The sequence below is a fragment of the Pinus tabuliformis genome, chromosome 3_2 (assembly GCF_031772625.1).
Source record: "Pinus tabuliformis cultivar Carrire ecotype Pingquan chromosome 3_2, CPIR1, whole genome shotgun sequence".
NCBI lineage: Eukaryota > Viridiplantae > Streptophyta > Pinopsida > Pinales > Pinaceae > Pinus > Pinus tabuliformis.
The window spans coordinates 1177143304-1177157333 of NC_142302.1; the positions used below are offsets into that span (position 1 = coordinate 1177143304).

Below are 14030 nucleotides of genomic sequence, written 5' to 3' on the forward strand. Positions count from 1 at the left end.
TATATAAGTTACATTGAGAATTGGCAAGAGCAAAAAGCCAACCTCTTGTAGCGATTTGAATGATTGATTATGGTGCGTAAACAACACTAGTCAGACTCCTCTCTTCATACCCAGCAACGCTCGTACTTCTGCTCATTTTGTTTACAATCCAAGTGTATGCCATGTCTCAAGTCTTATCCACAAAAAACACTACTTTCTGCCCTGGTCCTGCTCTGGAGTTCAACCAGAGAGTTGTTATAACCCAGTTGAAGTTCTGAGCTGGGAGATTTAGATAGTGGAGGAAACGAATCTGGAAGCCCAACTATGTCACCATGAATACTCGACTCTCCACAAAAGCTTGTGCTTTCCTTCTTTAGCCTCATGTTTTGCATAGTCTCTGCATTGACGAAGACTTCTTCAATGGGGTTATTGGTCTCTCGCTGAAGAACGTCATGTTGATAGATAAAAGAGCATTCTGCAATTTCGCTGGATTCCCGTGAGCCAATAGTCATGGATGGTAGCCATTCGCTTTTAGAGTTAATGTAAGGCAATTGTTCATTTAATTTTTTGAACACTTCCTTGCCACTTCCACCACTCGAAGGACGTTGTGCTTCTACTTTTACTTTCAGATTACTAGACCATAGCTAAAGGAGGTTTCTTTGATTGTACTGGAATTGTGAAAGAGATTGGGCACTGGATCGCTGATAAACCCTGAGGGAAATATTCGAATGGGTCCAGGACTGACACCACCTACTGATACAAGATGAATGTATGATGCAACAAATGCAGGAAATTCTTTGTATCCAAGATGTTCCACAGCAAGAAACTTCCTATGTGCTGCTCAAATCTTTGACGCAGATAGGACATCAGGAATCTCTGCGAGAATTCTCTTGCTAGTTGCATGTGACATAAATTCCCCAAAGTCTTCCATTGAAGCTTTTGGTTTCCGTGTTGCCTCAGTTTCTGATTTGGATTTCTCTTTAGATTTGAAAATTTTAACCAGATTTGGACATTGTTGCCCCTTTAATGCAAACATGGGGTTTTGTTGTTCATTCTGATAAACAACGAAAGCTAGATGACATCCTCGCCTCAATTCCTTGAGCACAGCAATATCCTTGCATTCCTCTACAAGATGTCTGATATCTGAAAATTCCAGCAAGACCCACTTCCCAATGCACCCAATGTCGAGATTCAGCGGTGAAACATTAAAAAACAAAAAAAATCGACTCGAGGCGCGAAGGCAGCAAATTTAAAATTCAAATTGACGCGCGGAGGCAACAAATTTAAAATTCAAATCAGTCCGGGGAGATCAGAGAAGAATTGATTGCAAATCAAGAGAGTTGTACAATGGCCAGAAAATGAAATTGTCAGTTTATCGAGGTTGCCAAAATACATCCATGCCATGCAGGCTTTATAATTGACGCCAGTATGGACGTTTTTATGTTTTTTTAGCTGTAAAATACGATTTGTTCTCAAATAAACAAGTCATTCGTAACTTTCATATAATTTTGAAAAGTGTCATGATGACGGTTATATAGGAAAATCAGAAGTTGAAATTATATATATTTTTGTTCACGAGTGGCGACCACCATTATTTCACTTCCGAAATCAGAAAATGTATTCAAGTGTGGTCATTCTCTTTTTGTGTCTGGTACCGGCGATTCCAAAAGCTTTAGTTTAATTAGTCTGAAGAATTGTTTAGAAAATTATGGAAATTCCGATTATATTTAGAGAAAATTGGGCAACGATTTTTGCAAATCCAAGTTTTAATTGTTAAACTTCAAAATTTTGGGTGTTTTAGAAGTTTTTTATGGTGCTGAATCCATTTCCACCATCAAAAACACTATTCAAACACTGCCTCTACAAGATTTTTTGAAAAAAGTTTGCCGGGATTCCAGCGTTTTTGACCGTCTAGACAATTCCTCTGCTTTGGTAAACTACTCCATTTCAAAAAGCCTGACAAATTAATTTGAAAACATCGCCTCCAATAACAAGGATGCACATGAGTGCATGATGTAATGGTCGGGGCGGTCGGTTTACACGCCCCCGGCCAATGTCGAGTCCTGCGGAGTTGCTGCAGCGTATTTGGGCCATGGCCAGTGATGTATGTACTATGTACAGAATGTATTTGACAATATATAGCTTCTTCAACGGGCCTCGCCCCCCTGAAAAAAATAAGGACACCATTATTTTCTTCCCGTGAAGACCACCAGGATTTATAATTGCAACTTCTCTTTTAACAGCGAGTGAGAGCGAGGGTTTACAGTTAACAAGTGGGCTTGTTGATTTGTGTTGAATTCCACTGATATACTTTGTCGGACGCACGAGCGCCATTCTCAGCGGTCAATCAGCCAAAGTGCATGTCATTTAATTGGTTAATCCGATTCCCAGACCCTCACCGGATTCGATCCGGTGACATGTAACGTTGCAGGGTTTGGGACGATCTGGCCAAGCAAACTCAAAAGGAGGAGATTCGATGTTCGACCCTTAGTGGCCCTCATATGATCGAGGTTAGTTATAGGATTTTTCCCTAACTTCCCATTTTGATCTTCAATTATTTCAATGTTGGCAATCATAAAAATACAAATCCAGAGGGTTTTTTTTGACGAAAAACCAGTATTACTTTTGTTTTAAATGGAATTAATTGGCTTGCTGTAAAATTTTGAAATTAGTGATTTTGTGATTATCTAATTGATCCAATTTGATGCTTGATTTTGGCATGTTGTATTCTAGGTATTTGTTTATGGGTGGTATATTAATATTTTTCTTATATACATAGAAATTAAGGGTTTCTTTCACTTTTTAGTCCCTGCCTGGGACTATTAGCGATCAATCGATTGCTAACCGAGTAGTTTGACCGTTATATTTTTGGTATATTGGCATTTTAACCTAAGTTTATGCAAAGTTTTGGTGCGAAAAATAATTGGGGTTTTATTATCGGCTTCGAGTTGTTCGATGCAAAGGACGGTTGATATGCTGCGCAAGTTGGTTTGTCGTAGGACTCGCCGTACACGCTCTGGTCTGCTCCACAGTCCACCCGCTTAGCAGTCCTGAATATGGCAGTATCCCCCCACTCAGCCCCAAAATCATAAGCTTGTGGATGAAGCTGAAGAATCTCGATGCTCATTACCGAAGGATCACCGTGGCCGGTGCTGTGAAAGCAGACAGTGGCAGCAGTGTCCAAGACAAAAACTGAAGCTTCGACATATGCCTGGTCGTCGTTCATGCTCCAGCCCGGCTTTAAAGAATAAACCTGTGTTCCTTCAATGGAGACGTCAAAGAGCGGCTCGCGGTCGGCCAAAACGTCCTCGTTGAGGCCAAAGAACATTCTAACGGAATAATGGTCGTTCGGTAGACGAGTGACGTTGTAGCAGTTCTCGGGACCGTCCGAGAGCTTAAAGAAACGAAGTTTCTTGAGCTGAGGAGCGATGTAGCTCGTGGTGGTGGCGTTTGCGGACGAGCCGCCTGTGTAACCGTAGTCTTTTACCCAGAGCATATTCGTCTGGGGGGTATGTGTGTTCTCCCATGAACCGCAGCTGATCCGGATGGCCAACGGCTCTGCAAAACCAAAAATGTTGTTATACTCTTCTTTCGACTACTTTGAGAAGTAGAATTTAATCAAAATATGATTTGAATTGTCGAATCTTGAAGCTATCAGCTTCTGAAGTTGAAATTTGAAAACCTTCAAAATATTCTGGAATTTTAACTTAATTGAGATCATGTGGCTTTGAGCTTACCTGCATTCTGTGAAAATGCTGTGTAAATGCTCGTCCACACACAAATACACGCCACTGTGGTCAATCTAAAGCCAACCTTGACTGTTTCCTTCGCCATTTTTCAATAACGGAACTTGATCGTGAAGCCTCTTACGCATGATTAGGATATGGTTCCTTAACAGAGAGCCTAAACTTCATCAGAAATGGAGACATAACGTCAATGAGAACTGCAAAACTCCAAGACGATATCCATGATCTCCACAGGCTGGAATCATGAGGCGTCTTCAGGGGCTCCACAGTAGTCCAAGAATCGCAAGATATTGTAATGATGGCATTTTCCTGCCTTTTTACAGTCATACAGCGGTAATGTTTGTTGGTTCCCGTGGATCTGTGTTCCCACGTCGATCACGCATTCGAATCTCATCGCTCGATGTAGTCAACGCCCAAACATTTATGAGAGCTGAAGTGATCGATCTTTAAATGCGAACAATTCAGACGAGAAAATTATTTAGTAGTCCAAAAAGCCCAAAGAAATCTTCAACTCGATAAATTAAGGGCGAAATCATGGCGGGATGTAAGGGAATTAGATTTAATCGTTGCAAGCACGTCTCCATTTCTGTCAACGCTTGCGTTAGTCGGCCTGTTCTATTCATGTTTATATAATATATTGTTAAATTTATTTATTTATTTAATAACAATATCTTTTTATTTTCTAAGAGATTTATATTGGTACAGGCATATGGATTACTCTTTTGGGATTTTAATCTTAAAAGAGAGAACTTAAATCTAGTTTTTAGTTCTGAATCCAAAGAAGAGCTCTTTGCCTCTGACTAAATCTTTAGATCCAGTTCAAGTGCAGATCAAGCAAATGTCAGAGACTACATGCAGCAAAGTCAAAAGTAAATGGTCCTCATGTTGAATAGGACATCTAAGCAAGCAGCCAAGTCAACGGTAAATGGTCCTTCCCCTTCTCGGCAGGGACTTCCGCCACTGTTGTGGCTCTTGTTTCCTTTAGTGCTGCACATATGTACTCAAATAGATGTCAATGAGGCTGCTTTCTTTCTTTAATTCACTTATAAAAAATGTGCAGAACATTGTTGCCCAAGCGTTAAACTTTGTACAAATTAATTAATTTATTTTTCCCAATTTCTTATTGTGTTCACCACATACGTATCAATATTATGGTGTTTTGAATTAGTGTCATTGTTCTCTTCCTAGTCGGATTAGACATTTAAGTACGACTAATCTTTGGGGAATGTACGCCTAGACATTCTTACAAGTGAAATGAGGTCGTTAAAGACACACAAAAAATAAATAAATAAAAAAATAGCACCCTCTCTTCCTTTTTGTAAACCCCATTTTTTAGCAGATTTGTTAGCTGTCCAAAATCTACGACCTTTGTTACTCTAATATGTCTTGATTGTTTGTTTCCCTAATGATGAGGGTTCTAGTACTCAACCCAAACATTATGATTCTAAATATTTTTTAGGCAGCTTATCCAAAAATATTCATATACATGAATTAGACTACGGCATAAAATTGTTTTAATTTAATAATAAACATATACTGCCCTGTACATTTATGACTCAATAGTATAACAAATAAAGCTCACCCTATCAAATTCGCCATGGGAATCAACTCAAATTAGACCACGGTTTGTCCGGTTTCCTTTCGTGTATCTCCCACAACTCCTCCTTTTCAGTTGATCGTGTTTTGAAGTGAAGTGCCTACTTTTCCATCATGGGTGAAGGGTTCGTACAAAAAGAAAAGATGTTTTGTCTTTTAAAACATATTCAAGGTGTGTATCACATCAATGGTTGCCTACTTCGGGTGACAGACTCAATCTGGCATAGGTTTATATTGTATTGCTTTTGAATTGTTTAGCGATATGTAGGCCTTTGTCTGACATTCTTTGGGGGTGTCGTGCTAACTCCCAACGGCCGCCGATAATTCATCTGCTGCCAATTTTTTACGGGCAACAGTCTGGCACCATTTCCTTAGATTATGGAAACTAACTACAGTTGGTTTCCGTAATTTAAGGAAATAAACTGTAGTTAAATTAATTTCTTGTTAGGAGCTCCTGGAGTGGTCCATTACTCCCTCTGCAGTTCTCTACCATGATCTGTGGAACACTTGACACATAGCCAACAGAAGCTTGGTTGTAAATACTTCTGTTTGGTCCCCAAGCTCACTAACTCAATCCCCTTCAATCTTACACCATCAAGTTAGAGTGAGCAGAGCTTGGAAGTGCCACACGGATGAGAGATTTTGGGCTTTGATTGTTTACATATTTGGAAGTCAGTCCTATTTCCTTTCTGTTGAGAGCTGTCCAATGGACTTTACGAGGGTTTTCTCTATTCGTTTTTCGTGGTGCATTGTTGCAGGGTAATGACATGCCTCTGGGCGTCCTTGCTCTTCCACGCCTCGAACCATCTGCGTAAGCTCCATTAGGTACACGAAATTGCTTCTCACCGACTGCGTGGTCCATCTGTGGCTGCATTAGTCCAGCACTTCGGGTCCGTTTGGCATACCTGCCCATGTGCCCACACAAACCGACGACTCAGGGAGATGTAATTTCCCCTGGAATTGATGGTGGTGAGAAGTCGTTGGTATACCACGTACGCGTGGGTTGAACTTTGCAATGGAGAATGGATTATAAGGTGGCTCATCTCTCTGGCATTCTAGATGTTCTAGAAAGGGCTCCCACTCATCTAATAGAACAGAGAGCAGTTGTTGAGGTGGTGTAAAAGAATAGCATCAATGGCTGGAGGTATGATTTATTGGGCATTAAATTTTTTTTTTTTTCGATTCTTTTAAGTGTTTATTCTGCATTATAGAATCATTATTTTGCTTTCATTTGGTATCAGAGCCATTTTCTATCTCTGCCTTGGTGTTTATAGACATGTTCTATTTGGCTCAATGCCATATTTAGATGATTTTCTAAATTAAGGCATTTATTTGGAAATATGTCTAATTTTTTCTCAATTTTTTATGCTTATAATATTTGGTTTAATTATATGCAATCTGTATAATTATTGTGCAAATTTATAACTATGCTCATATTTAATTTGCATGAATTGATTATTTATGCTCTAATTAATACATGCTATTTTGGATGAGTATACGAGACCCATCGTTGAATGTTTTCAGCACGAAAAAGCGTTATGTATTTTATATTCATAAAGGAGAGATATACAGTCATATTGATAAAAGAGAAATAAAGACTGCAACAGTGCAGATGTGTTTTTCAGAATCGGCTGTTTGGAAAAAAAAAAACCGATAACTGGATTTTACCCAAAAACTCCCAAATTGTAGATCCATGGAAAATTGGAATATATGAGCATGATATAGAGGGATTATTTGCCTCTTGGCCAGATTATATATGTGCAAAAAACCTTCGCAAAAACTATGAAAGAAAAGAGGATACATACCGGATATTCTTCATAAAGAAAGGAAATTATGTACCTGGTAGGCAGAAATCCTGGATCTGGTAGGAGAGATTGTCATTCTTTATCTGCATTTTCCATATTCCTTGTGGGGAAGAAAGTCCCATCTTGGATAATTCATCTGCTTTATTGTTTAGGTCCCTGTTGATGTGAGTAATAGAGTAGTCCCTTCTGCTGTTCCATAGAGCTATTGTCCTGTTAAGCCATCCATCGAGATGAATGTTTTTTATCTTGTGTTTTAATAGGATATGATCGATGATTATTTTCGAGTCTCCATAGATTTGAACATTCTTTAAATCCAGAAAGATGCAGAAGGAGATAAGGCCGACTAAAGCCATCACCTCAGCTCTATTGTTTGAACCGGGACCGCCATTCCAGTATATTTCATATGCATGTCCTACTTCTGGGATGATATAAACACCACAAGCGCACGTGCCATGTTGAGCAGCACCATCGAAGAATGCACGTGGGATCGCTGTGGGATTCCTTGACATTGCACCGCTTCCTCTTTTGATCCTGTTCTGGCCAACTAAATCTGTTTTTTTGGTCATGTTCTGTCCAGCTATATTGAGACCCATCGTTGAATGTTATGCATGAATATTTTAGTTTTATTTATGCAATTTATAATTATTATCATATCAAGTTAGTTTTTATGCATAAAATAAATAATGTCTAAGTGATCCATATAATTTTTAATTGATTAGAGAATAGCCACAACATCTCTAATTAAATAATATTATATATTATGATTAACTAGGATCACATAAAGAATATTTAGACATTAATTGTAATTAATTATACTAAATATAATAAATTTTATCCCGCGAGAATTTTTATTATATTTATATAATTAATTAGGATGAAATGTTAAATTATTCATAACTTACCCACAGGAATTATGAATTAATAGTTTTATCATAAAGTTCAAATCTAAGATAGAATTTATATCGAATTATAATCATAATATACTCTTTAGAATTATGAATTAAGTGAATAATTTGATAAATTCTATCATAAAGAATAATTGAATCTACTTGAATTGAAAATTTAGTCCACAGACAATTTTTATGTCATTAGATTCAATTTTTAAGCATGGTTTACATTGGTAAAGCATGAAATTTTATTTTTAGGCCTCAATTTTAACATAAGCATGTAATCTTTAATTTTATGCAGTTGTACAACCTGCAAATTTCTCTGATATTCGTTGTGATATCCTTGAACTTAAGGGAGATAACTATAAGGTCTGGAAGGAGAGAGTTCTCCTTCATTTGGGGTGGATGGACATAGACTATGCTATTAGGAAAGATGAACCACCGACACTCACTAATACTAGCACTACAACGAACATCATGATTTATGAACGATGGGAATGATCTAATAGCCTAAGCACGATGTTCATTAAGACTAAAATTTCAGCTAGTATTCATGGTTCCGTTGATCAGCATGAAAAGGTCCGAGACTTGCTGAAAGCCATTGATGATCAATTCGTCACTTCAGACAAGGCACTAGCAAGCACCCTAATCATGAAGTTCTCATCCCTAAGGCTCACTAGTGTGAAAGGTGTACGCGAGCACATCATGCAAATGAGGGACACTATGGCTCAATTGAAGAAACTCGAGGTTGAAATATCGGAGTCCTTCCTGGTGCACTACATCCTGAACACCCTTCCGCACCAATACGGACCCTTTAGATAAATGGTCAATTAATGAACTCATGACCATGTGTGTTCAAGAGGAAGAGAGACTGGTGATGGAACTGGGAGAAAGTGCAATGCTAGCAATGCGTGGAAAGGGCAAATCTCAAGCCAATCAGAAAGGGAAAGGTAAAGTACCTCCCCAAGCCGATATCAAGAAGGATTCCAAGTGTTTCTTCTATAAAAAGAAGGGACACATGAAGAAGGAATGCACCAAATTTCAGAAATGGCTTGCGGACAAAGGTAATCCAATCTCGTTTGTTTGTTATGAATCTAATATGGTTAATGTCAATATTAACACCTGGTGGATTGATTCTAGATCAACAATTCACATTTCGAATTCCTTGCAGGGTTTGCAAAACCTAAGGAAGCTAGTGGGAAGTGAGCAAAGCATCTTATCAGGAAATAAGATGGGCTCGCACGTGGAAGCTATAGGAACATGCTATTTAACTTTAAGTAGTGGTTTCGTTTTAGAATTAGAAAAGACCTTTTATGTTCCAAGTTTTTCTAGGAACTTGATTTAAATTCCAAGGCTTGTATCTTTTGGATATTCCTTCAAGTTTTTAGAAATATCTTTCAGTTTATTTTATAAATCTGATTGTGTTTGGAATGATATTTTGTCTAATGGTCTTTACTATATTAATTTACAAAACAATGTCACTTATGATTCAATGCATGTTCACACTGGCATTAAAAGATGTGTTATTAATGAGGATTCCTCTAAATTATGGCAACGAAGATTAGGTCATATCTCCATAGAAAGAATTAAAAGATTGGTAAATGAAGGGGTACTTAATACTCTAGATTTTACTGATTTTGAGACTTGTGTGGACTGCATAAAGGGAAAGCAGACCAACAAGTCAAAGAAAGGTGCCAATAGGAGTTCAGACATATTAGAGATCATACATACTGATATATGTAGTTCATACATGGACTCACATGGTCAGAGATACTTCATCTATTTTATAGATGATTACTCACGATATATGTATATCTACATGCTTCATAAAAAGAACGAAGCATTAGATGCCTTTAAGATCTTTAAGGCTGAAGTAAAGAAACAATGCGGCAAGCAAATTAAGATCGTGAGATCAGATAGAGGTGGAGAATATTATGGTAGATACACAGAAGATGGAAAAGCACCTGGACCATTTGCAAAATTTCTTCAAGAGCATGGGATTGTTGCCTAATACACCATGCCTAGTTCACCCGACTAGAATGGTGTAGCAGAAAGAAGAAACCGAACATTATTGGACATGGTGTGGAGTATGCTTAGCAGCTCCAATCTTCCTAAATCCTTGTGGACTTAAGCACTTAAGATGGCAGTGTATATATTAAACCGAGTTCCAACCAAGGCTGTTTCTAAAACGCCATTTGAATTATGGAAAGGTTGGAAACCGAGTTTGCAACATATGCGCGTTTGGGGATGTCCGTCTAAAGTGAGAATATATAATCAACAAGAGAAGAAGTTGGACCCAAGGACCATTAGTGGGTATTTCATTAGATATGCTAAAAGGTCTAAAGGTTACATATTTTATTGTCCATCTCACAGCACTAGGATTGTGGAATCAAGAAATGCAAAGTTTCTTGAAAATGACTTGATCAGTGGGAGTGATCAAACCAGGAACATAGTTTTTTAGAAGGATCATTCAGAATCTCAACCTTCCACCTCAAGTGATAGATTGGTTATTGTTCACAGCACCCCTCAAGTACAAACTGGTGTTGAACAACCAATTGTTGAAATTCCACAAACTGCTGACAACATTCTAGTAGATCAGGTAGTTCAAGAGTTGCCAAGAACTTTTGAACAACGAGTTGAACCACATACTTCTCAGGAAGATGATGGTACAACATTAAGAAGATCTATTAGACCAAAGAGATTAGCAATTCTGATGATTATGTTATGTATTTGCAAGAATCTGACTACAACATTGGAGCCGAAAATGATCCCGAGTCTTTTTCACAAGCCATGAGTTGCAAAGAATCAGAATTATGGTACGATGCCATGAAGGAAGAGATGAATTCTATAAAGAGTAACGAAGTCTGGGATCTTGTTGAGTTGCCTAATGGTGCAAAATCCATTGGATGTAAATGGGTCTTTAAGACAAAGAAAGACTCATTGGGCAACATTGAGAGATACAAGGCAAGACTTGTTGCTAAGAGATTCACTCAAAAAGAAGGAATCGATTACATGGAGACTTTCTCTCCTATATCTAAGAAAGATTCCTTGCGCATTATTATGGCATTAGTAGCCCATTTTGACTTGGAGTTGCAACAAATGGATGTGAAAGCAACATTTCTCAATGGAGATCTAGAGGAGGAGGTTTACATGAAACAACCTGAAGGATTCCCCTCTAGTGATGGTGAGAAATTGGTTTACAAGCTTAAGAAATCATTATACTGTTTAAAACAAGCATCCCGCCGATGGTATTTGAAATTCCATAATGTAATTTCTTCTTTCGGTTTTGTAGAAAACACTATGGATCAATGTATATACCTGAAAGTCAATGGGAGTAAAATCTATTTTCTTGTTTTATATGTGGATGACATTTTGCTAGCAACCAATGATAAGGGTTTGCTGCATGAGGTGAAACAATTCCTCTCTAAAAATTTCAAAATGAAGGATATGGATGAGGCATCTTATGTCATTAGCATTAAGACCCATAGAGACAGATTTCGAGGCATCTTGGGTCTGTCACAGGAAACCTATATTAATAAAAGTTTAGAGAGAATTCGGATGAAGGATTGTTCACCAAGTGTAGCTCCCATTGTGAAGGGTGATAGGTTCAATTTGAACCAATGCCCAAAGAACGAATTTGAAAGGGAACAAATAAAAAAAATTCCATATGCTTCTGCTGTCAGAAGCCTACTGTATGCTCAGGTCTGTACAAGACCTGACATTGCATTTGTTATGGGAATGTTGGGACGATATCAGAGTGATCCAGGTTTAGACCACTGGAAAGCTGCAAAGAAAGTAATGAGGTACCTTCAAGGAACCAAAAACTACATGCTTATGTATAGACGGACAGACAATTTGGAAGTAATTGGCTACTCAAGTTCTGACTTTTCTGGATGTGTTGATTCATGCACATCAACATCAGGATACATTTTTATGATGGCCGGTGGAGCTGTATCATGGAGGAGTGCCAAGCAGACCTTGATTGCCACTTCCACAATGGAAGGCGAGTTCGTCTCCTGTTTTGAGGCTACTTTACATGGTGTATGGATTAAGAGTTTCATTTTTGGGCTTGGAATTATGGATTCTATCTCTAAGCCATTGAGAATGTATTAGGACAATTCAACTGTTGCTTTTATGGCTAAAAACAACAAAAGTGGGAGTCGAAATAAACACATTGACATTAAGTATTTAGCTATAAGAGAACGTGTTAAAGAAAAGGAAGTGGTTATTGAGCACGTCAGCACTGAGTTGATGATCGCTGATCCTTTGACTAAGGGCATGCCACCGTTTAAATTCAAGGATCATGTAATGAATATGGGACTTGGTTCCATTATGTAGTTTTTCATTGTATGGACAATGTTATTTTAATGAAATTCTTAATTTTTGTGATGTTTTCCTCGTATTTATGTGCACCTTAATTTGATTTGAGAGAATTCATCTGTGTAGGACCAAGAATAAACATAAGGTTTATTCATTAAGAAATTGTTGCCACATAAATTTTAATAGAAATAAATACATAGTAATACATGGAAGATAATACTCGTCATTAGAGGACTTATCGCCATGATTCATGTATCTATTACTTAATACATATTATCAATGGGTTTTAAGATGAGACATTAAGATTGGAAGTATGGACCAAGTGGGAGAATGTTAGCTCCCAACGACCGTTGATAATTCATCTGCCGTCGATTTATTATGGGCAACAGTCTGCCACCGTTTCCTTAAATTATGGAAACTAACTGCAGTTGGTTTCCATAATTTAAGGAAATAAACTGCAATTAAATTAATTTCTTGTTGGGAGCTCCTGGAGTGGTCCATTACTCCCTCTGCAGTTCTCTACCATGATCTGCGGAACACTTGACACATAGCCAACAGAAGCTTGGCCGTAAATACTTTTGTTTGGTCCCCAAACTCACTAACTCAATCCCCTTCAGTCTTACACCATCAAGTTAGAGTGAGCAGAGCTTGGAAGTGCCACAAGGATGAGAGATTTTGGGCTTTGATTGTTTACATATTTGGAAGTCGGTGCTATTTCCTTCCTGTTGAGAGCTGTCCAATGGACTTTACGAGGGTTTTCTCTATTCGCTTTTCATGGTGCATTGTTGCAGGGTAATGACATGCCTCTGGATGTCCTTGCTCTTCCACCCCTCGAACCATCTGCGTAAGCTCCATTAGGTACACGAAATTGCTTCTCACCAACTGCGTGGTCCATCTGTGGCTGCATTAGTCCAGCACTTCGGGTCTGTTTGGCATACCTAGCCATGTGCCCACACAAATTGATGACTCAAGCAAATGTAATTTCCCCTGGAATTGATGGTGGTGAGAAGTTGTTGGTATACCACATACGCATGGGTTGAACTTTGCAATGGAGAATGGATTATAAGGTGGCTCATCTCTCTGGCATTCTAGACGTTCTAGAAAGGGCTCCCGCTCATCTAATAGAACAGAGAGCAGTTGTTGAGGTGGTGTAAAAGAATAGCATCAATGGTCGGAGGTATGATTTATTGGGCATTAAAGCGCATTATAGAATCGTTATTTTGCTTTCATGTCGCTGACAGTTTTAAAAGAGACCTTGTTACCCTTGATGACGACCTCCTCCACGATTATGCTCGCAGCCTGGCTTTTGAGTTCAACATCATTGCCACATTTACCGAAATGGATAAGATTACAGTGGAGCAAGGCATGCCTCTTGCATTTGATCCATGAGTCAGTCCACATTAATTAATTAGTTTCATGTCTTGGTTCTAACCTCATTTTCGTTTGAAATCACAGAATCTTCATCCTCATTCGCTTGCAGGTGATGGAGAAGATAGTAAAACCGGTAGCACAGTCCTGCGGGTTCCATCAGCTAATAAATTCGGAGCCAAGTGTGAGCCAAGAGGAATTTGTAGAGTTGCTTCGCAATGTGGTGTTGGAAGTGACGTCGCGACTGGAGAAATCACCGGTGACAGTGGCACATAGTCAGAAGACTTACCACGGTAAATCCATCCAAAAGTTTGTCAAGCAGAAAGATG

The 14030-nt window shown here is 38.5% G+C and overlaps 2 pseudogenes; both read right to left on the reverse strand.

The window, feature by feature from the left end:
- Positions 1-67: 67 nt before the first annotated feature.
- LOC149184922 (uncharacterized) lies at positions 68-2313 on the reverse strand (annotated as a pseudogene).
- Positions 2314-2863: 550 nt separating this feature from the next.
- On the reverse strand, positions 2864-3813 carry LOC149184923 (receptor-like protein 4 pseudogene; annotated as a pseudogene).
- Between the last annotated feature and the right edge of the window lie 10217 nt (positions 3814-14030).